This window comes from Euprymna scolopes, chromosome 23, assembly GCF_053919585.1.
Source record: "Euprymna scolopes isolate OS-2025 chromosome 23, ASM5391958v1, whole genome shotgun sequence".
In the NCBI taxonomy this organism is placed as follows: domain Eukaryota; kingdom Metazoa; phylum Mollusca; class Cephalopoda; order Sepiida; family Sepiolidae; genus Euprymna; species Euprymna scolopes.
Genome location: NC_136504.1, coordinates 72096603 through 72121103, shown reverse-complemented (window position 1 = coordinate 72121103; position 24501 = coordinate 72096603). Strand labels below are relative to the sequence as shown.

Genomic DNA, 24501 nt, shown 5'->3' with positions numbered 1-24501 from the left:
GACTAGAAAAATTTTTTTTACTGAAGTTTGGCACTCTGCCTTTTAGTTCAAGCTCTTTCAGATATACCACTTTCCAATGCATCATACCTCTTTTCGATATAGAATATTACAAGATTTTCTTTTATAAATACCTTTCTGATAGATGTTTCTAGTTTGATCAAATGAAGCTCTCCAGGGATCAGGTGATCCTTGGAGAGCTTCTTAAATCCCTAAATTCATTAGTATTTTTTAATCATACTGTTTGAATTCTTTGGACTACTGTTCTCACTTAAGCATTAGTTTCATGTTTTGGTCGATGTAACCTCCAATCTTCCAGTGTATTATGTTGAACTTTGGAATCTTTCTGTTGAATCTATGAGAAATTTCGAATGGAACATTTAATCGATGAGGGTAGCATGCTCTAGTTCCATCAGTCATGACTGGGTAAAGTCCAAAGTAATTTACAATTGTATTTGGAGTGTTGCCTGCACTGAGGATTTGATCTCCAGAAGGGAATGTTATTTCATTTGTTTTATTTGATCATTTCGAATTTTTTTATTTTTTTTTTACATAGGAGTCCCCACTTATCAAGGCCAAGAGGCCACTCAAGGATAAGGATAAAAGAGCGAACAGTAGTCAATGGGACAATATCATTGTAATCGTTAGTAGAGTAAATTTGATAAATTGGATTACTTAAGGAGAATAGTTCATCAAGAACTTGTTTATGTTGGACTTGAAGACGACCATATTGTAGTCAGCTGGAAAGCAGGCAAACGGAAGACAGTTCCACAGGTATGCAGTTCTTCTGCAAACGTTTTAGCTATGCAATGTGCAATTTATTTTTGAACTATTCCGGTATTGGTACTATTTATTTGTACCATATCCCACTTAGAGCAAAAAGCTCTCTACTAAATGATCTTCTAAGTAGAAGGCTTGCATGGTATAGATTTAGAGACATTCATCTCACTAGCCCAGTGCAAACATGTTAAATCCTAATTTTTAACAGTTTTACTGATTAAATTCACAATTTGCTGTAAAATTTGAGCCATCAACAGATTCAGATTTTCGCATTTTTTCTTTTGTTTGTCTATTATAATCGTGATTGAACAGTTGAAAAATAATGAAATAGGATTTTTGACCTATTCTAATGCTAAACAATGTATGGCACTTTAGAAATGAACTCAAGCTAAAAGGACAGGTTCTTTTTAGTTGAAGTCGTGCTTCTGTAGACAGTATGTGGGTCTAAGTAGAATAAGCTACTGGAGAAAATGTAAAACACACCAGGCACATTTTGTTGTGCAGATCAATTTTGCTCATTTTCTTGATTCTTTTACATATTTAATCCATGTATAAAACAAGAATGATTGATCGATTGGTTTGTTTTACGGCATATCAACCTATGTAGTCATTTAATGCCAGAGTCTTTTTTTTTTTTTTCATATACATTAATAGTTATAAGTTTTATGTACGTATCTGGTGTTCAGTGTCTATGTTTATATAGTTAGATAAAATATTGTTTTTTTTTGGGTTTTTTTTTTAAAATTTTGTTGAGTAACCTTGTTATCTTCAAATATTTGAGGAGGGTAGTTGGGTCTACATGAGTGAATATGTCCTTTACAGTTTTTTCATTAAATAGATTCAGTCGGTTTGTTTTCAAGTCTTCACATCTTGTTAATATATGATTGATGGTGTACGGTTCCTGGCAGGGTATGAAGAGTGGGGCTTCTTTTTTGAGTAGGTGGGAGTGTGTTATAGAGGTCTGGTCTATTTGGAGTCTTGTTATTATAACTTCCTCCTTTCTGGTCATTTTTTTTTGTTTGGTTTCTGTTTTCATATGGTTTCCTTGATTTGGTATAGCTTGTTTCTAGTGCAGGAGTTCTACGACTCTTGCCATGTGTTTCTAATATATTTGTTAACGGTTTGTTTTAGATCTGTATGAGGGATCTTTGGTTGGGGTCAAATTTAATGCTGCTTTCGCTGCTTTGTCAGCTCTGTCATTACCCTTTATGTTGATATGATTGGTTATCCAACAAAAAAAGGATGTTTTTATCGTTAGGAATATCATCAAATCTATTTAGGGTTTTGGGGATTATTAGGTTCGTTGGTTTCCTGTTTTCCAGTGTTTCGAGTACTGATTTGGCATCTGAGCAGATAATGAATTGTTTATCTTTAGAAGATTCTATAAGATCGAGTGCCATACCAATGGCTGATACTTCAGCACTGTAGATCGATGCTTTGTCTGGTAATCTTTTGATTAGGATTGTTTTATTGTGTATGGCTGCACATCCAACATTATCTCCATCTTTTGAACCGTCTGTATAAATTGTTGAGTGTTTGGAATACTTATCTTTAATTATTTGGAATTTTTCTTGATATATGATTGGATTGGTTTTTGTTTTAGGATACTTAATTATGCCTGATATTATTTTTGGTTGTTTTGTCAGCCAGGAAGGATATTTAAGTTTTACAGATTTGTGTATCGTTGTAATGTCTATCTGGGCTTTATTTATGGATTCTTCCATACGTACACTAAATGGTTTTATAGCATTTTCTTTTCTATCAAAGAGGTTTTTGTATTGGGGGTGGAAGACACATTTATAGGCAAATTAGTTAGACATGAAGCCAATTTTGAATAATATTGTAGTCCTAGTTTTTCTCTTCTGTTTCTACATATAAGCTCTCCACTGGGGAGGTGGGGAAGGCTCCTAGAGCCAATCTTAGCCCTTGGTGATGTCTAATTCCTTTATGTAGGACTTTCTTGCGGATCCATAGATATAGCATCCATAATCCAACTTGGATCTGACAAGGGATCTGTAAAATTCAATTATTGAGTCTTTGTCTGCATCCCAGTCTGTATGGGCTACTACTTTTAAGAGTTGGATGGCTTTGTTGCATTTTTGTTTGAGGTATTTAATATAAGGAATGAATGTTAGCTTTTTATCAAAGATGATGCCCAAATATTTATACTGATCAACTATAGGTATTATTTCATTGTCCAGTTTCAATATTGGGTCATGGTGCATTTTTCGGATTTGACAGAAATGGATGGCTTTTGTTTTGTTTTTTGAAAATTTAAAACCATTTTTTGTTGTCCATTCATTTATTTTGTTTAGACACAGTTGTAAATTGCGTTCTATTCTTGGAATATATTTTGATCTATAACAGATCAGGAAGTCATTCACATAAAGGGCACATTCTGTTTCTACATTTATATTTTTAACAATGTTATTTATTTTAATGCTAAAAAGTGTGACGGACAATATGCTTCCTTGTGGTACCCCCCCTCCTTGTTTTTTACTGATGGATAGAGTTATCACCTAATCGTACATTAAATTGTCTATCATTTATAAAATTTGTGATAAAAATGGGCATTCTGCCTTTTAATCCAAGATCTTGTAGATCTTTTATAATGACATGCCTCCATGCAGAGTCGTATGCTTTTTCAATATCGAAAAAAACTGCTGTAAGATGTTCTTTCTTGATAAAGGCTTCTCTGATGAAGGTTTTTAGCCAAATCAGGTGGTCCATGGGGCTTCTTCATTCCTAAATCGTAACTGATTATCTGTAATTAGATTATTTGTCTCAAGGTACCATACTAATCTGCTGTTAATCATTCTTTCCATTATTTTGGAAATACAGCTAGTGATTGATATAGGTCGGTAATTCATGAGATTTGTAGTCCTTTGATGATTTAGGTATAGGGATTACTATGGCCTGCCTCCATATTTCAGGGACGTTGCCACTTTGTCAAACATCATTAAATATTTGTAGTAGGTAATCTGTAGACGTATCAGGAAGTTGTTTTATGAATTGATAGTGGATTTGATCAGGGCCAACAGCTGAATTATGAGCTTTGCTTAGGGATACTTTCAATTCACTTTTAGAGAATGCCTGGTTGTATTGAAACTGGAGTTTTTGAAGGAGGAGATTTTTGCAAAAGTTTCAGCAAGACAATCTACCCTTTCTTTCTTGCTAGTAATTTTTTGGTTATTATAGGTCAGGTGTTTAGTAGGGTTGCTGTTACCCCCCCCCCTCCCGGAGATTTTTTGGATCATGTCCAGACCTTTTCACTATTTGTATTTATTTATTTAGTTTTTCCATGATGTTCACTTCGATTTTTTAATGGTTTTGCGAGCTTTAGCGCTACTGTTTTTATATTTACTGAGATTTTCTTTAGTTGGTTCCTTTTTGAATTTCCTTAGTATAGCTCGACGAGTTCTGATGGCTACTTTGCATTTTTCGTCAAACCAGGGTTTATTATGTTTTAAGGAGGTAGAGCTTTTTGGTTGGTTGGTTGGTTGTTTTGTTTTGTTTTACGGCATATCAACTCTTTATGGGTTATTTAATGCCGAATCCGGTTGTTTTGGGAATAGTATTCGATGTTGTATCCAGTTATTTTATAGGTTTTATTCTTCTAGCTTTTTGTATTTTCAATCATTAGTTTGTATCTTTTGGTTTGGTTGCTTTTTAGTGGATTTTGTCATTTTTGTTCTCTGCTTTGCAGAAAATGATTGGGTTTTGCAATGGGAGGGGGAAAAGGTTACATTGTCATTGATCGGTACATTTTAAGTTGGAGAACCAGTAAGTGGAGGAAATAGAAAGAGAAGGTGAAAATAGGAGGATGGAAAGGTGGGAAAAGCCGGATTGTTTTTGCTTTTGCAGAATATAAGGTTTTGAGAGGTTATATTTTTTGGAAGAGTCCTATTTCTTTGATGAAAGATAAGATTTTTCTGGTATTGTTCTTTTTAAAGATTTTTTGAAGATCTATTTCTTTGTAGTGTTTTTTCCTGATTTGTGAAAGATCTATGCATTCAGTTAGTATATGTTTTACGGTAAGGGGTGCTTGACAGGGAATACATTGGGGTTGAGTTTCTCCTTTTAGGAGGTAAGAATGTGTTAAGTGTGTGTGACCTATTCTGAGTCTTGTTAAAATGACATTTTGTTTTCTGTTTGTTTCTTGATGTTCATGTTTCGTTAATTTTGGCATAATTTGGAAAAGTTTGTTGTTTGGGAATTCATTCCAATAAGATTGCGATTTATCTTGGATATATATATTGATGTTTCTTTTGATATCTGTGTATGAGATTTTGAAGGTGGGATCGATAGATTGTTTATGGGCTGACTTTGCTGCTGTGTCAGCTAGTTCATTGCCCTGTGTGCCAATGTGGCTGGGGACCCAACAGAGTATGATTTCGTTTTTTAGTTGCTGGAGATTTGTGAGTATGTTTGCAATTAGGGGGTGATTTACTTTTTTATTTTTAATTGCTGTGATGACAGATTGAGAATCAGAGACAATGAAGTTTGCGGTTTTATTTCCTTTGATAAGATCTAGAGCTAAATTTATAGCAGTAATTTCTGCAGTGAAAATTGAACAGCTTTTTAGGAGACATTTTGTTATTTTGATATTTTTGTTGATTATGGCTGCACTGGTTGTTGTATTGTTTTGCTATGGGAATTATTGTGGCTTGTTTCCATGTTTTGGGGAATTCTTTCTTTATCCATATTTTGTTGAACATTTGTAGGAGAAGTTCAAGTGATTCAGGAGGTATATTTTTTAGGAAACTAGTGAATCTCATCCGGTCCCACTGCTGAGTTGTGAGATTTTTCTATGGCATCTATAAGTTCATCTAGTGAGAAGGTTTCGTTGTAGGGTTCTTGGTTATTAGAGTCAAAGTTTATTTTATATTTTTCCTGATTTTCCTTTAGTGTTTGAAATTGTTTTTTGTATTGTTTCGATGATGAATTGTCAGCGAAAATTTGGGCTAGTGTATCAGCTATATCTTTGTTTTCAGTTATTTTGTTGTTTTTAGTGAGGTGTTTGTTTGGGGTGGGGTTATCTTTCCCGGAGATTTTTCTAATCATTTTCCAGATAGTACTAGGTTTGGTAGAGGTATTGATTTGATTGACGAATTGTTGCCAGCAAATTTGTTTTGATTTCTTTATTGTTTTACGTGCTTTTGCTCTTAGTCGTTTATATTCTATGAGGTTACTGGTTATGGGTTGCTTTTTGAATTTTCTTAAGGCTGCTTTTCTTTTTCTTATGGCGGTTTTGCATTCTTGGTTGAACCAGGGTTTGTTCTTTTTATTTGGAGGGCAGTTTTTGGGGATACATTCTTTAGCTATTAGAATTAGAGTTCGAGAAAAGTCTTCCATTGATTGGACTTTATGTTCTTTAATTGTTGCGAGCATAATTGTTTGAATTTCATCCAGTCTGCTTTGTTCGTATTCCATCTTGATATGCTGTTTTGGATAGTACTATTGTTTTCTATTATGATGGGAAAATGATCGCTTCTACAGGGATCGTCATAAGTTTTCCATGTATAATCCAGAAAACTTGATGGGTCACACATAGTTAGATCAATGGCACTGGTTGTACCATTTGTTGGATTTATGTAGGTGGGTTCTTTTTTGTTGAGAAGGCATATATTGTTGTTGTTTATAAATTGTTCGATTTTGTTTCCTTTGGAGTTAGTTGTTTTGCATCCCCATAGTGTGCTATGGCTGTTAAAGTCTCCTAGAAGGATGAAAGGTGAGGGTAATTAGGTTTTCTAATTCAGTATTATTTATTGGTTCATTAGGGGGTAAGTATAGAGAACAGATTGTGAGAGTTTTTTGGAGTGTGACCTGAGCTGCGACTGCCTGAAGATTGGTTTGGACAGTGAGTTTGCTCTTTAGAATGTCGTTTCTTACTAGAATTGATGTGCCTCCATTGGCTTGTAAGCCTGTATCATGGATATAATGATACTGTTCGTAGTTTTTTTATTTTTAGGTAGTTATTGTGTTGTAGAAATGTCTCTTGTAGACAGATGACTGTTGGGTTGTATAGGGAAGTTAGTATAAGGAGTTCGTTAAAGTTTGGTTTAATACCTCGGCAATTCCATTGGATGATAGTTTGAGTTTTATTGCTTCCTGCCATTTTATTTGTCTGGAGGTGTCTTGTCTTCTACCTTTTTGGTTTTTTTTTTTTTTGGTTTTTGTTTAGGTTTTTATATCTAGTTTTCTATTGATGTGTTGGGTTTTGAGTGGTTTTTGTTTTGTGTTTACTTAAATTGCTTGGTTCCTCAGTCTCCATTTTCTCCTGATCAGTTCTGTTTTTGGAGCTAGATTTTTTCCTGTGACTCAGTTCGAATTTATTTTCGTTTTCGATTAATATTATTTCTGTTTTTTGTTTGTTTTGGTTTGTGGAAAGAGGATTTGTTTCTGTTTCCATCTTTCCAGATATTGTGTTTATCTTCTGCTTTTGTCTTTTCTGGTTTTGGACTGTTGGTGTTTATGTCTACGTCCATAGTTTTGATGTTTGTTTGGGTGTTTCGGGTTTCAGATCGCGAATGGGGTCGCGGTGGGTGGTGAAGTCCTGATCTAGAGGTTGAGCGGGATCTGTTTATTTTGCTTTTATTGGTATCTATCTTGTGGGGTTCTTTTGGGGTCTGTTTATTTTTCTTAATTTTTTCTGTCGTAGGGGTTGTTTCTAAGGATGCTGTTGTTTGGAGTTTAATAGGTTTTTGTGGTAGAGTTTTAGTTTGGGGACTTTGTTTTATTTCGGTTATATTCTTTAAAAAATCTTTACTTTCTGTGATGGTTTGTTTCATAGTTTTTTTGAAGTCTTCTATTAGTTCTCTCATTTCATTGAGTAATTTCATGAATATTTCAATTTGGATGTTTGAGGGATTTGTTTTTGTTGTATTATTTGGTTCAAAGTTAGGCTGTGTATTTCTTTTTGTTATCTCAGAGTATTTTGTGTTTTCTGCTAGTTTACAGGCTTCTTGGAAGCTTATGTTTTTGGTGTATTTTATTCTGAGAGTTTCTTTTTCTTTTTTCCATTTTTCGCATTCTTTTGAGTTTGCACTATGATTTTGATGGCAATTGACACATTTTGGTGCATTTTGACAATCAATATGTGTTTCTTTGTCTCCGCATCTCATGCAAGTTGGTGGCCGTGTACATCAATCTTTATGGTGCCCGTATCGATGACAATTGTGACACCTGAATGGGCTTGGTATGTAAATTTCAGTGTTTATTTTTTCGTATCCTATTTTTATGTTGTTAGGTATTTGAGGAGTATCAAATGTTAATATGTAAGTGTTTGTGTCTATGATTTCGCCGGATCTTGTTTTTGTCTGAATTCTTTTGATATCAATGACGTTTTGATTTTTAAGATTATTTTTTGCTTCTTCTAAGGGGCACAGGGCTAGTTCGGGGCACCTGATTACACCTTTGCTAGTGTTCAATGTTCTATGGGGGTAGGTTTTTATTTTTCGATCATCGAAAAGTTTCCATTTGTAAATTTCAATTGCTTGTTTCTGGTTTGTTATTTCGATTAACAGTGTGCCATTTTTTGGGGGTTTTTTTTACAGTTTTTGGTTTGATTCCTTTTGATAGTATTCTTTCTATTTTGAAGGGAGACATTTTTGTTATTTGTTCTCCAATTGTTTCTATTACAAAAAATCTCGGGAAGGTTTGTTTGATTATTTCAGTTTCTGAGTCTGAACTAGTCAGATCAGAAACTTCTGAATGACTTCTTTTTTGAGGCTTATAGTGGGCCATTTTTGTAGTTCGTAATTTTTCTTCTCTCGTGCTCCCCACCCACCTTGGAGCCCTATATGGGAGGTGTTGGGGGGGGGGGCCATTCGCCCCAACAGCAACAGGGATACACGGGAGGTATACTCGTCTTGTTGGTAGACCTAAGCACCTGTAGTTCGTCCATTTTTACTAAAAAATTTTTTCAAAAGCCTCTTTTTAGTAAGAATATTTGTTTTTCAGCCGTGAAAAGTCCATTTGTCCAGCGAGTCGATTGACCTATGAGCCACCGCTTTCTAAATCTGTTTATTGTAAAAAGGTGGGGAGTGAGAGTGGATTTTCTTGTTATGTTAGTCAGCTTGACGTGACCAGCCGATTGATTGGATCGGGCCCGTCAAACCGCCAATCTGGCCCAGTACGAGGCCAAAGTGGAGTGTTGCCACTGATACCTCTGTTTTCCCTAGGTATCAATTACTCAGCCACCAGGATCCCTTTCCTAGGCATTACGAGTCGCCACCCACGGCTAACAGGTGGCTCCATTGAGAGGTTTTTACTCTCTGCAGGGGGGCAGTCGGTGTATTCTTATGCCCCACCGATGGGGTTGGGTAGTAAGGATAGAAAATGAAAAGAGTGGAAGGGGGGGGGGATGGGGGCTGTTGTTTTTGTTTTTATTTTTGCAGAACATAATTAAGTTTTACAAAAGGTGAAATAGTAAACAAAAACAGAAAATCGATGTAGGTGCTGTTCGTCTCAGGAAGCCAATTTTTTTGTTTTGCATGTTTTGGAGTATGCTGGATGGTTTTCCAGGCAATTTGGGCATTTAGTTTCATTGAGGCATTCATTTTCCATGTGGGTTCTTTTAGACCACATTTTCCATATGTTTTATGCTCTCTGCAAACTTCTCTATGGTGCCCATATTTTTGGCACTTTAAACATTTCAATAACTATGAATCTTGGGAAGTTTTCTTTATCAATATGTTCAAGATTGCATTCTTGCTCACTGTCTGAGATGGTGACATCTGAAACATCAGAGTGAGTTCTTTTGGTTTTTCTGGGTTTTTTCATTTTTAGATCCATGTATAGTTGATTGGTTATTCATCTTTCTTGCCCCCCACCCTCCTTCGAGCCCAAATGTGGGAGATGTTAGAGGGGAAACCCATTCACCCTTTCATCCAAGGATACAAAAAACATATACTCAATCGGCTAAGTTTCTGCCATCGCTGCCTTATTCCTCCTTTAGCTTCATTTTCCCAGTTTAATAAAAACATTGGGGAGGGAACACTTGTGTTGTTTTACCTCAGCAATTGATTGACCCTTGCCACCGCTTTCTAACACTTATTTGGTTTGCCTGTGTTTGTAGTAAGAGTAAGATATTGTATTATCTTTCGACTTCATTTTTTTTTTTTTTGATGTTGTAATTAACATTTGCCAGTATAAGTGTTAGTGCTTGGCATGACTAGCCGATTGATCAGATCGGTCCTCTCCAACTTCCCATCTAGTCGAGGTAAAGGCCGAAGTGGTGTGCTGCAGGGCCACAACTTTTTTCCCCCCCTAGTCATGGACTGCTCGACCACCAGGATCCCATCCCAAGACATTATGGGTTGCTACCTACGGCCAACAGGTAGCCCCATTGAGGGACTTCTACTCTCTACAGGAAGTCAGTTGGCATATTCTGATGCCCCGCTGACGCAGTCTAGTGAACTCTGGTTTATTTCTTCAAATAAACATTCTGGGATTTTAGTTTGGTTGTTTTTATTATTTCTTAATCATGAAGCTTGGTTTGGTGTTCTTGGTGGATTGTTGTTTTTATTATTTCTTAATCATAAAGTTTGGTTTGGTGTTCTCGGAGGATTGTTGTTTTTATTATTTCTTAATCATAAAGTTTGGTTTGGTTTAGTGTTCTTGGTGGATTGTTGTTTTTATTATTTCTTAATCATAAAGTTTGGTTTGGTGTTCTTGATGGATTGTTGTTTTTATTATTTCTTAATCATAAAGTTTGGTTTGGTGTGCTTGGTGGATTGTTGTTTTTATTATTTCTTAATCATAAAGTTTGGTTTGGTGTTCTTGATGGATTGTTGTTTTTATTATTTCTTAATCATAAAGTTTGGTTTGGTGTTCTTGGTGGATTGTTGTTTTTATTATTTCTTAATCATAAAGTTTGGTTTAATGTTCTTGGTGGATTGTTGTTTTTATTATTACTTAATCATAAAGTTTGGTTTGATGTTCTTGGTGGATTGTTGTTTTTATTATTTCTTAATCATAAAGTTTGGTTTGGTGTTCTTGATGGATTGTTGTTTTTATTATTACTTAATCATAAAGTTTGGTTTGATGTTCTTGGTGGATTGTTGTTTTTATTATTTCTTAATCATAAAGTTTGGTTTGGTGCTCTTGATGGATTGTTGTTTTTATTATTTCTTAATCATAAAGTTTGGTTTGATGTTCTTGATGGATTGTTGTTTTTATTATTTCTTAATCATAAAGTTTGGTTTGGTGTTCTTGATGGATTGTTGTTTTTATTATTTCTTAATCATAAAGTTTGGTTTGAATTTCTTGGTGGATTGTTGTTTTTATTATTTCTCAATCATAAAGTTTGTTTGATCTTCTTGGTGGATTGTTGTTTTTATTATTTCTTAATCATAAAGTTTGGTTTGATGTTCTTGGTGGATTGTTGTTTTTATTATTTCTTAATCATAAAGTTTGGTTTGATGTTCTTGGTGGATTGTTGTTTTTATTATTACTTAATCATAAAGTTTGGTTTGGTGTTCTTGATGGATTGTTGTTTTTATTATTTCTTAATCATAAAGTTTGTTTGATCTTCTTGGTGGATTGTTGTTTTTATTATTACTTAATCATAAAGTTTGGTTTGATGTTCTTGATGGATTGTTGTTTTTATTATTACTTAATCATAAAGTTTGGTTTGATGTTCTTGATGGATTGTTGTTTTTATTATTACTTAATCATAAAGTTTGGTTTGATGTTCTTGGTGGATTGTTGTTTTTATTATTTCTTAATCATAAAGTTTGGTTTGGTGTTCTTGATGGATTGTTGTTTTTATTATTACTTAATCATAAAGTTTGTTTGATCTTCTTGGTGGATTGTTGTTTTTATTATTACTTAATCATAAAGTTTGGTTTGGTGTTCTTGATGGATTGTTGTTTTTATTATTTCTTAATCATAAAGTTTGGTTTGATGTTCTTGGTGGATTGTTGTTTTTATTATTTCTTAATCATAAAGTTTGGTTTGATGTTCTTGATGGATTGTTGTTTTTATTATTACTTAATCATAAAGTTTGGTTTGATGTTCTTGGTGGATTGTTGTATTTATTATTTCTTAATCATAAAGTTTGTTTGATCTTCTTGGTGGATTGTTGTTTTTTTTATTTCTTAATCATAAAGTTTGGTTTGATCTTCTTGATGGATTGTTGTTTTTATTATTTCTTAATCATAAAGTTTGTTTGATCTTCTTGGTGGATTGTTGTTTTTATTATTACTTAATCATAAAGTTTGTTTGATCTTCTTGGTGGATTGTTGTTTTTATTATTACTTAATCATAAAGTTTGTTTGATCTTCTTGGTGGATTGTTGTTTTTATTATTACTTAATCATAAAGTTTTGTTTGGTGTTCTTGATGGATTGTTGTTTTTATTATTTCTTAATCATAAAGTTTGTTTGATCTTCTTGGTGGATTGTTGTTTTTATTATTACTTAATCATAAAGTTTGTTTGATCTTCTTGGTGGATTGTTGTTTTTATTATTACTTAATCATAAAGTTTGTTTGATCTTCTTGGTGGATTGTTGTTTTTATTATTTCTTAATCATAAAGTTTGTTTGATCTTCTTGGTGGATTGTTGTTTTTATTATTACTTAATCATAAAGTTTGTTTGATCTTCTTGGTGGATTGTTGTTTTTATTATTTCTTAATCATAAAGTTTGTTTGATCTTCTTGGTGGATTGTTGTTTTTATTATTTCTTAATCATAAAGTTTGTTTGATCTTCTTGGTGGATTGTTGTTTTTATTATTACTTAATCATAAAGTTTGTTTGATCTTCTTGGTGGATTGTTGTTTTTATTATTTCTTAATCATAAAGTTTGTTTGATCTTGGTGGATTGTTGTTTTTATTATTTCTTAATCATAAAGTTTGTTTGATCTTCTTGATGGATTGTTGTTTTTATTATTACTTAATCATAAAGTTTGTTTGATCTTCTTGATGGATTGTTGTTTTTATTATTTCTTAATCATAAAGTTTGTTTGATCTTCTTGGTGGATTGTTGTTTTTATTATTTCTTAATCATAAAGTTTGTTTGATCTTCTTGGTGGATTGTTGTTTTTATTATTACTTAATCATAAAGTTTGTTTGATCTTCTTGGTGGATTGTTGTTTTTATTATTACTTAATCATAAAGTTTGGTTTGGTGTTCTTGATGGATTGTTGTTTTTATTATTTCTTAATCATAAAGTTTGGTTTGGTGTTCTTGATGGATTGTTGTTTTTATTATTTCTTAATCATAAAGTTGGTTTGATCTTCTTGGTGGATTGTTGTTTTTATTATTACTTAATCATAAAGTTTGGTTTGATCTTCTTGATGGATTGTTGTTTTTATTATTTCTTAATCATAAAGTTTGGTTTGGTGTTCTTGATGGATTGTTGTTTTTATTATTTCTTAATCATAAAGTTTGTTTGATCTTCTTGGTGGATTGTTGTTTTTATTATTACTTAATCATAAAGTTTGGTTTGGTGTTCTTGATGGATTGTTGTTTTTATTATTTCTTAATCATAAAGTTTGTTTGATGTTCTTGGTGGATTGTTGTTTTTATTATTTCTTAATCATAAATTTGGTTTGGTGTTCTTGATGGATTGTTGTTTTTATTATTTCTTAATCATAAAGTTTGTTTGATCTTCTTGGTGGATTGTTGTTTTTATTATTACTTAAACATAAAGTTTGGTTTGGTGTTCTTGATGGATTGTTGTTTTTATTATTTCTTAATCATAAAGTTTGTTTGATCTTCTTGGTGGATTGTTGTTTTTATTATTACTTAATCATAAAGTTTGGTTTGGTGTTCTTGATGGATTGTTGTTTTTATTATTTCTTAATCATAAAGTTTGTTTGATCTTCTTGGTGGATTGTTGTTTTTATTATTACTTAATCATAAAGTTTGGTTTGGTGTTCTTGATGGATTGTTGTTTTTATTATTTCTTAATCATAAAGTTTGGTTTGGTGTTCTTGATGGATTGTTGTTTTTATTATTTCTTAATCATAAAGTTTGTTTGATCTTCTTGGTGGATTGTTGTTTTTATTATTACTTAATCATAAAGTTTGTTTTGGTGTTCTTGATGGATTGTTGTTTTTATTATTTCTTAATCATAAAGTTTGGTTTGGTGTTCTTGATGGATTGTTGTTTTTATTATTTCTTAATCATAAAGTTTGGTTTGGTGTTCTTGGTGGATTGTTGTTTTTATTATTACTTAATCATAAAGTTTGGTTTGATGTTCTTGATGGATTGTTGTTTTTATTATTACTTAATCATAAAGTTTGGTTTGATGTTCTTGGTGGATTGTTGTTTTTATTATTTCTTAATCATAAAGTTTGGTTTGGTGTTCTTGATGGATTGTTGTTTTTATTATTTCTTAATCATAAAGTTCGTTTGATCTTCTTGGTGGATTTTTGTTTTTATTATTACTTAATCATAAAGTTTGGTTTGATCTTCTTGGTGGATTGTTGTTTTTATTATTACTTAATCATAAAGTTTGGTTTGGTGTTCTTGATGGATTGTTGTTTTTATTATTACTTAATCATAAAGTTTGGTTTGGTGTTCTTGATGGATTGTTGTTTTTATTATTTCTTAATCATAAAGTTTGTTTGATCTTCTTGGTGGATTGTTGTTTTTATTATTTCTTAATCATAAAGTTTGGTTTGGTGTTCTTGATGGATTGTTGTTTTTATTATTTCTTAATCATAAAGTTTGTTTGATCTTCTTGGTGGATTGTTGTTTTTATTATTTCTTAATCATAAAGTTTGGTTTGGTGTTCTTGATGGATTGTTGTTTTTATTATTTCTTAATCATAAAGTTTGGTTTGGTGTGCTTGGTGGATTGTTGTTTTTATTATTTCTTAATCATAAAGTTTGGTTTGGTGTTCTTGATGGATTGTTGTTTTTATTATTTCTTAATCATAAAGTTTGTTTGATCTTCTTGGTGGATTGTTGTTTTTATTATTTCTTAATCATAAAGTTTGGTTTAATGTTCTTGGTGGATTGTTGTTTTTATTATTACTTAATCATAAAGTTTGGTTTGATGTTCTTGGTGGATTGTTGTTTTTATTATTTCTTAATCATAAAGTTTGTTTGATCTTCTTGGTGGATTGTTGTTTTTATTATTTCTTAATCATAAAGTTTGGTTTAATGTTCTTGGTGGATTGTTGTTTTTATTATTACTTAATCATAAAGTTTGGTTTGATGTTCTTGGTGGATTGTTGTTTTTATTATTTCTTAATCATAAAGTTTGTTTGATCTTCTTGGTGGATTGTTGTTTTTATTATTTCTTAATCATAAAGTTTGTTTGATCTTCTTGGTGGATTGTTGTTTTTATTATTACTTAATCATAAAGTTTGTTTGATCTTCTTGGTGGATTGTTGTTTTTATTATTTCTTAATCATAAAGTTTGGTTTGATGTTCTTGATGGATTGTTGTTTTTATTATTTCTTAATCATAAAGTTTGGTTTGGTGTTCTTGATGGATTGTTGTTTTTATTATTTCTTAATCATAAAGTTTGGTTTGAATTTCTTGGTGGATTGTTGTTTTTATTATTTCTTAATCATAAAGTTTGGTTTGATGTTCTTGGTGGATTGTTGTATTTATTATTTCTTAATCATAAAGTTTGGTTTGATGTTCTTGGTGGATTGTTGTTTTTATTATTTCTTAATTATAAAGTTTGGTTTGGTGTTCTTGATGGATTGTTGTTTTTATTATTTCTTAATCATAAAGTTTGGTTTGGTGTTCTTGATGGATTGTTGTTTTTATTATTTCTTAATCATAAAGTTTGGTTTGGTGTTCTTGATGGATTGTTGTTTTTATTATTTCTTAATCATAAAGTTTGTTTGATCTTCTTGGTGGATTGTTGTTTTTATTATTTCTTAATCATAAAGTTTGGTTTGGTGTTCTTGATGGATTGTTGTTTTTATTATTTCTTAATCATAAAGTTTGGTTTGATGTTCTTGGTGGATTGTTGTTTTTATTATTTCTTAATCATAAAGTTTGGTTTGATGTTCTTGGTGGATTGTTGTTTTTATTATTACTTAATCATAAAGTTTGGTTTGGTGTTCTTGATGGATTGTTGTTTTTATTATTACTTAATCATAAAGTTTGTTTGATCTTCTTGGTGGATTGTTGTTTTTATTATTTCTTAATCATAAAGTTTGGTTTGGTGTTCTTGATGGATTGTTGTTTTTATTATTACTTAATCATAAAGTTTGTTTGATCTTCTTGGTGGATTGTTGTTTTTATTATTTCTTAATCATAAAGTTTGTTTGATCTTCTTGGTGGATTGTTGTTTTTATTATTTCTTAATCATAAAGTTTGGTTTGATCTTCTTGATGGATTGTTGTTTTTATTATTTCTTAATCATAAAGTTTGTTTGATCTTCTTGGTGGATTGTTGTTTTTATTATTACTTAATCATAAAGTTTGTTTGATCTTCTTGGTGGATTGTTGTTTTTATTATTACTTAATCATAAAGTTTGTTTGATCTTCTTGGTGGATTGTTGTTTTTATTATTACTTAATCATAAAGTTTTGTTTGGTGTTCTTGATGGATTGTTGTTTTTATTATTTCTTAATCATAAAGTTTGTTTGATCTTCTTGGTGGATTGTTGTTTTTATTATTACTTAATCATAAAGTTTGTTTGATCTTCTTGGTGGATTGTTGTTTTTATTATTACTTAATCATAAAGTTTGTTTGATCTTCTTGGTGGATTGTTGTTTTTATTATTTCTTAATCATAAAGTTTGTTTGATCTTCTTGGTGGATTGTTGTTTTTATTATTACTTAATCATAAAGTTTGTTTGATCTTCTTGGTGGATTGTTGTTTTTATTATTTCTTAATCATAAAGTTTGTTTGATCTTCTTGGTGGATTGTTGTTTTTATTATTTCTTAATCATAAAGTTTGTTTGATCTTCTTGGTGGATTGTTGTTTTTATTATTACTTAATCATAAAGTTTGTTTGATCTTCTTGGTGGATTGTTGTTTTTATTATTTCTTAATCATAAAGTTTGTTTGATCTTCTTGGTGGATTGTTGTTTTTATTATTTCTTAATCATAAAGTTTGTTTGATCTTCTTGATGGATTGTTGTTTTTATTATTACTTAATCATAAAGTTTGTTTGATCTTCTTGATGGATTGTTGTTTTTATTATTTCTTAATCATAAAGTTTGGTTTGGTGTTCTTGATGGATTGTTGTTTTTATTATTTCTTAATCATAAAGTTTGGTTTGGTGTTCTTGATGGATTGTTGTTTTTATTATTTCTTAATCATAAAGTTGGTTTGATCTTCTTGGTGGATTGTTGTTTTTATTATTACTTAATCATAAAGTTTGGTTTGATCTTCTTGATGGATTGTTGTTTTTATTATTTCTTAATCATAAAGTTTGGTTTGGTGTTCTTGATGGATTGTTGTTTTTATTATTTCTTAATCATAAAGTTTGTTTGATCTTCTTGGTGGATTGTTGTTTTTATTATTACTTAATCATAAAGTTTGGTTTGGATGTTCTTGATGGATTGTTGTTTTTATTATTACTTAATCATAAAGTTTGGTTTGATGTTCTTGGTGGATTGTTGTTTTTATTATTTCTTAATCATAAATTTGGTTTGGTGTTCTTGATGGATTGTTGTTTTTATTATTTCTTAATCATAAAGTTTGTTTGATCTTCTTGGTGGATTGTTGTTTTTATTATTACTTAATCATAAAGTTTGGTTTGGTGTTCTTGATGGATTGTTGTTTTTATTATTTCTTAATCATAAAGTTTGTTTGATCTTCTTGGTGGATTGTTGTTTTTATTATTACTTAATCATAAAGTTTGGTTTGGTGTTCTTGATGGATTGTTGTTTTTATTATTTCTTAATCATAAAGTTTGTTTGATCTTCTTGGTGGATTGTTGTTTTTATTATTACTTAATCATAAAGTTTGGTTTGGTGTTCTTGATGGATTGTTGTTTTTATTATTTCTTAATCATAAAGTTTGGTTTGGTGTTCTTGATGGATTGTTGTTTTTATTATTTCTTAATCATAAAGTTTGTTTGATCTTCTTGGTGGATTGTTGTTTTTATTATTTCTTAATCATAAAGTTTGTTTGATCTTCTTGGTGGATTGTTGTTTTTATTATTACTTAATCATAAAGTTTGTTTGATCTTCTTGGTGGATTGTTGTTTTTATTATTTCTTAATCATAAAGTTTGGTTTGGTGTTCTTGATGGATTGTTGTTTTTATTATTACTTAATCATAAAGTTTGTTTGATCTTCTTGGTGGATTGTTGTTTTTATTATTTCTTAATCATAAAGTTTGTTTGATCTTCTTGGTGGATTGTTGTTTTTATTATTACTTAATCATAAAGTTTGGTTTGGTGTTCTTGATGGATTGTTGTTTTTATTATTTCTTAATCATAAAGTTTGGTTTGGTGTTCTTGATGGATTGTTGTTTTTATTATTTCTTAATCAAAAAGTTTGGTTTGGTGTTCTTGGTGGATTGTTGTTTTTATTATTACTTAATCATAAAGTTTGGTTTGATGTTCTTGATGGATTGTTGTTTTTATTATTACTTAATCATAAAGTTTGGTTTGATGTTCTTGGTGGATTGTTGTTTTTATTATTTCTTAATCATAAAGTTTGGTTTGGTGTTCTTGATGGATTGTTGTTTTTATTATTTCTTAATCATAAAGTTCGTTTGATCTTCTTGGTGGATTTTTGTTTTTATTATTACTTAATCATAAAGTTTGGTTTGATCTTCTTGGTGGATTGTTGTTTTTATTATTACTTAATCATAAAGTTTGGTTTGGTGTTCTTGATGGATTGTTGTTTTTATTATTACTTAATCATAAAGTTTGGTTTGGTGTTCTTGATGGATTGTTGTTTTTATTATTTCTTAATCATAAAGTTTGTTTGATCTTCTTGGTGGATTGTTGTTTTTATTATTTCTTAATCATAAAGTTTGGTTTGGTGTTCTTGATGGATTGTTGTTTTTATTATTTCTTAATCATAAAGTTTGTTTGATCTTCTTGGTGGATTGTTGTTTTTATTATTACTTAATCATAAAGTTTGGTTTGGTGTTCTTGATGGATTGTTGTTTTTATTATTTCTTAATCATAAAGTTTGTTTGATCTTCTTGGTGGATTGTTGTTTTTATTATTACTTAATCATAAAGTTTGGTTTGGTGTTCTTGATGGATTGTTGTTTTTATTATTTCTTAATAATAAAGTTTGTTTGATCTTCTTGGTGGATTGTTGTTTTTATTATTACTTAATCATAAAGTTTGGTTTGATCTTCTTGATGGGTTGTTGTTTTTATTATTTCTTAATCATAAAGTTTGGTTTGGTGTTCTTGATGGATTGTTGTTTTTATTATTTCTTAATCATAAAGTTTGTTTGATCTTCTTGGTGGATTGTTGTTTTTATTATTTCTTAATCATAAAGTTTGGTTTGGTGTTCTTGATGGATTGTTGTTTTTATTATTACTTAATCATAAAGTTTGTTTGATCTTCTTGGTGGATTGTTGTTTTTATTATTTCTTAATCATAAAGTTTGGTTTGGTGTTCTTGATGGATTGTTGTTTTTATTATTTCTTAATCATAAAGTTTGTTTGATCTTCTTGGTGGATTGTTGTTTTTATTATTTCTTAATCATAAAGTTTGGTTTGGTGTTCTTGATGGATTGTTGTTTTTATTATTTCTTAATCATAAAGTTTGGTTTGATGTTCTTGGTGGATTGTTGTATTTATTATTTCTTAATCATAAAGTTTGGTTTGATGTTCTTGGTGGATTGTTGTTTTTATTATTTCTTAATTATAAAGTTTGGTTTGGTGTTCTTGATGGATTGTTGTTTTTATTATTTCTTAATCATAAAGTTTGGTTTGGTGTTCTTGATGGATTGTTGTTTTTATTATTTCTTAATTATAAAGTTTGGTTTGGTGTTCTTGATGGATTGTTGTTTTTATTATTTCTTAATCATAAAGTTTGTTTGATCTTCTTGGTGGATTGTTGTTTTTATTATTTCTTAATCATAAAGTTTGGTTTGGTGTTCTTGATGGATTGTTGTTTTTATTATTTCTTAATCATAAAGTTTGGTTTGATGTTCTTGGTGGATTGTTGTTTTTATTATTTCTTATTCATAAAGTTTGGTTTGATGTTCTTGGTGGATTGTTGTTTTTATTATTACTTAATCATAAAGTTTGGTTTGGTGTTCTTGATGGATTGTTGTTTTTATTATTTCTTAATCATAAAGTTTGTTTGATCTTCTTGGTGGATTGTTGTTTTTATTATTACTTAATCATAAAGTTTGGTTTGATGTTCTTGATGGATTGTTGTTTTTATTATTACTTAATCATAAAGTTTGGTTTGATGTTCTTGATGGATTGTTGTTTTTATTATTACTTAATCATAAAGTTTGGTTTGATGTTCTTGGTGGATTGTTGTTTTTATTATTTCTTAATCATAAAGTTTGGTTTGGTGTTCTTGATGGATTGTTGTTTTTATTATTACTTAATCATAAAGTTTGTTTGATCTTCTTGGTGGATTGTTGTTTTTATTATTACTTAATCATAAAGTTTGGTTTGGTGTTCTTGATGGATTGTTGTTTTTATTATTTCTTAATCATAAAGTTTGGTTTGATGTTCTTGGTGGATTGTTGTTTTTATTATTTCTTAATCATAAAGTTTGGTTTGATGTTCTTGATGGATTGTTGTTTTTATTATTACTTAATCATAAAGTTTGGTTTGATGTTCTTGGTGGATTGTTGTATTTATTATTTCTTAATCATAAAGTTTGTTTGATCTTCTTGGTGGATTGTTGTTTTTATTATTTCTTAATCATAAAGTTTGGTTTGATCTTCTTGATGGATTGTTGTTTTTATTATTTCTTAATCATAAAGTTTGTTTGATCTTCTTGGTGGATTGTTGTTTTTATTATTACTTAATCATAAAGTTTGTTTGATCTTCTTGGTGGATTGTTGTTTTTATTATTACTTAATCATAAAGTTTGTTTGATCTTCTTGGTGGATTGTTGTTTTTATTATTACTTAATCATAAAGTTTTGTTTGGTGTTCTTGATGGATTGTTGTTTTTATTATTTCTTAATCATAAAGTTTGTTTGATCTTCTTGGTGGATTGTTGTTTTTATTATTACTTAATCATAAAGTTTGTTTGATCTTCTTGGTGGATTGTTGTTTTTATTATTACTTAATCATAAAGTTTGTTTGATCTTCTTGGTGGATTGTTGTTTTTATTATTTCTTAATCATAAAGTTTGTTTGATCTTCTTGGTGGATTGTTGTTTTTATTATTTCTTAATCATAAAGTTTGTTTGATCTTCTTGGTGGATTGTTGTTTTTATTATTTCTTAATCATAAAGTTTGTTTGATCTTCTTGGTGGATTGTTGTTTTTATTATTACTTAATCATAAAGTTTGTTTGATCTTCTTGGTGGATTGTTGTTTTTATTATTTCTTAATCATAAAGTTTGTTTGATCTTCTTGGTGGATTGTTGTTTTTATTATTTCTTAATCATAAAGTTTGTTTGATCTTCTTGGTGGATTGTTGTTTTTATTATTACTTAATCATAAAGTTTGTTTGATCTTCTTGGTGGATTGTTGTTTTTATTATTTCTTAATCATAAAGTTTGTTTGATCTTCTTGGTGGATTGTTGTTTTTATTATTTCTTAATCATAAAGTTTGTTTGATCTTCTTGATGGATTGTTGTTTTTATTATTACTTAATCATAAAGTTTGTTTGATCTTCTTGATGGATTGTTGTTTTTATTATTTCTTAATCATAAAGTTTGTTTGATCTTCTTGGTGGATTGTTGTTTTTATTATTTCTTAATCATAAAGTTTGTTTGATCTTCTTGGTGGATTGTTGTTTTTATTATTACTTAATCATAAAGTTTGTTTGATCTTCTTGGTGGATTGTTGTTTTTATTATTACTTAATCATAAAGTTTGTTTGATCTTCTTGGTGGATTGTTGTTTTTATTATTTCTTAATCATAAAGTTTGTTTGATCTTCTTGATGGATTGTTGTTTTTATTATTACTTAATCATAAAGTTTGTTTGATCTTCTTGATGGATTGTTGTTTTTATTATTTCTTAATCATAAAGTTTGTTTGATCTTCTTGGTGGATTGTTGTTTTTATTATTTCTTAATCATAAAGTTTGTTTGATCTTCTTGGTGGATTGTTGTTTTTATTATTACTTAATCATAAAGTTTGTTTGATCTTCTTGGTGGATTGTTGTTTTTATTATTTCTTAATCATAAAGTTTGTTTGATCTTCTTGGTGGATTGTTGTTTTTATTATTTCTTAATCATAAAGTTTGTTTGATCTTCTTGATGGATTGTTGTTTTTATTATTACTTAATCATAAAGTTTGTTTGATCTTCTTGATGGATTGTTGTTTTTATTATTTCTTAATCATAAAGTTTGTTTGATCTTCTTGGTGGATTGTTGTTTTTATTATTTCTTAATCATAAAGTTTGTTTGATCTTCTTGGTGGATTGTTGTTTTTATTATTACTTAATCATAAAGTTTGTTTGATCTTCTTGGTGGATTGTTGTTTTTATTATTACTTAATCATAAAGTTTGGTTTGGTGTTCTTGATGGATTGTTGTTTTTATTATTTCTTAATCATAAAGTTTGGTTTGGTGTTCTTGATGGATTGTTGTTTTTATTATTTCTTAATCATAAAGTTGGTTTGATCTTCTTGGTGGATTGTTGTTTTTATTATTACTTAATCATAAAGTTTGGTTTGATCTTCTTGATGGATTGTTGTTTTTATTATTTCTTAATCATAAAGTTTGGTTTGGTGTTCTTGATGGATTGTTGTTTTTATTATTTCTTAATCATAAAGTTTGTTTGATCTTCTTGGTGGATTGTTGTTTTTATTATTACTTAATCATAAAGTTTGGTTTGGTGTTCTTGATGGATTGTTGTTTTTATTATTTCTTAATCATAAAGTTTGTTTGATGTTCTTGGTGGATTGTTGTTTTTATTATTTCTTAATCATAAATTTGGTTTGGTGTTCTTGATGGATTGTTGTTTTTATTATTTCTTAATCATAAAGTTTGTTTGATCTTCTTGGTGGATTGTTGTTTTTATTATTACTTAATCATAAAGTTTGGTTTGGTGTTCTTGATGGATTGTTGTTTTTATTATTTCTTAATCATAAAGTTTGTTTGATCTTCTTGGTGGATTGTTGTTTTTATTATTACTTAATCATAAAGTTTGGTTTGGTGTTCTTGATGGATTGTTGTTTTTATTATTTCTTAATCATAAAGTTTGTTTGATCTTCTTGGTGGATTGTTGTTTTTATTATTTCTTAATCATAAAGTTTGTTTGATCTTCTTGGTGGATTGTTGTTTTTATTATTACTTAATCATAAAGTTTGTTTGATCTTCTTGGTGGATTGTTGTTTTTATTATTTCTTAATCATAAAGTTTGTTTGATCTTCTTGGTGGATTGTTGTTTTTATTATTTCTTAATCATAAAGTTTGTTTGATCTTCTTGATGGATTGTTGTTTTTATTATTACTTAATCATAAAGTTTGTTTGATCTTCTTGGTGGATTGTTGTTTTTATTATTTCTTAATCATAAAGTTTGGTTTGGTGTTCTTGATGGATTGTTGTTTTTATTATTACTTAATCATAAAGTTTGTTTGATCTTCTTGGTGGATTGTTGTTTTTATTATTTCTTAATCATAAAGTTTGTTTGATCTTCTTGGTGGATTGTTGTTTTTATTATTACTTAATCATAAAGTTTGGTTTGGTGTTCTTGATGGATTGTTGTTTTTATTATTTCTTAATCATAAAGTTTGTTTGATCTTCTTGGTGGATTGTTGTTTTTATTATTACTTAATCATAAAGTTTGGTTTGGTGTTCTTGATGGATTGTTGTTTTTATTATTTCTTAATCATAAAGTTTGGTTTGGTGTTCTTGATGGATTGTTGTTTTTATTATTTCTTAATCATAAAGTTCGTTTGATCTTCTTGGTGGATTTTTGTTTTTATTATTACTTAATCATAAAGTTTGGTTTGATCTTCTTGGTGGATTGTTGTTTTTATTATTACTTAATCATAAAGTTTGGTTTGGTGTTCTTGATGGATTGTTGTTTTTATTATTACTTAATCATAAAGTTTGGTTTGGTGTTCTTGATGGATTGTTGTTTTTATTATTTCTTAATCATAAAGTTTGTTTGATCTTCTTGGTGGATTGTTGTTTTTATTATTTCTTAATCATAAAGTTTGGTTTGGTGTTCTTGATGGATTGTTGTTTTTATTATTTCTTAATCATAAAGTTTGTTTGATCTTCTTGGTGGATTGTTGTTTTTATTATTACTTAATCATAAAGTTTGGTTTGGTGTTCTTGATGGATTGTTGTTTTTATTATTTCTTAATCATAAAGTTTGTTTGATCTTCTTGGTGGATTGTTGTTTTTATTATTACTTAATCATAAAGTTTGGTTTGGTGTTCTTGATGGATTGTTGTTTTTATTATTTCTTAATCATAAAGTTTGTTTGATCTTCTTGGTGGATTGTTGTTTTTATTATTACTTAATCATAAAGTTTGGTTTGATCTTCTTGATAAGTTGTTGTTTTTATTATTTCTTAATCATAAAGTTTGGTTTGGTGTTCTTGATGGATTGTTGTTTTTATTATTTCTTAATCATAAAGTTTGTTTGATCTTCTTGGTGGATTGTTGTTTTTATTATTTCTTAATCATAAAGTTTGTTTGATCTTCTTGGTGGATTGTTGTTTTTATTATTACTTAATCA

At 29.5% G+C, this 24501-nt stretch overlaps 1 protein-coding gene across 2 annotated transcripts in view; it reads right to left on the bottom strand.

Annotated features, from left to right (window-relative positions):
- Nucleotides 1–24501, bottom strand: part of LOC145245994 (transcription elongation regulator 1-like) — a 144744-nt gene that overhangs the window by 71782 nt on the left and 48461 nt on the right. The window lies entirely within an intron of this gene.